This window comes from Penaeus monodon, chromosome 21 (assembly GCF_015228065.2).
Source record: "Penaeus monodon isolate SGIC_2016 chromosome 21, NSTDA_Pmon_1, whole genome shotgun sequence".
Lineage (NCBI taxonomy): Eukaryota > Metazoa > Arthropoda > Malacostraca > Decapoda > Penaeidae > Penaeus > Penaeus monodon.
Genome location: NC_051406.1, coordinates 42,398,776 through 42,398,982, shown reverse-complemented (window position 1 = coordinate 42,398,982; position 207 = coordinate 42,398,776). Strand labels below are relative to the sequence as shown.

The window sequence follows — 207 nt, the reverse complement described above, 5'->3', positions numbered from 1 at the left end:
TTACGAATGGAAAATTTCAAAACCATAACAAACCACCAACCAAGCTTATGATCTAAAAGCTCCCGATAGTTTAGGAAAATCAAATCAACCTTAATAAGCGGAGGGTATGAGGCGCTCACGGTACACAGGAACAACCTGCCATGTATGAGGAGGAAAAAGAGGGGAGTCGGCAGGTAAAAATGCAGGGAGGGAATAGGGGGGGAGGAG

At 45.4% G+C, this 207-nt stretch overlaps 1 protein-coding gene across 1 annotated transcript in view; it reads left to right on the top strand.

The window, feature by feature from the left end:
• LOC119586519 overlaps positions 1-207 on the top strand; it is a gene marked incomplete at its 5' end in the record, with an annotated part of 46,791 nt that overhangs the window by 688 nt on the left and 45,896 nt on the right.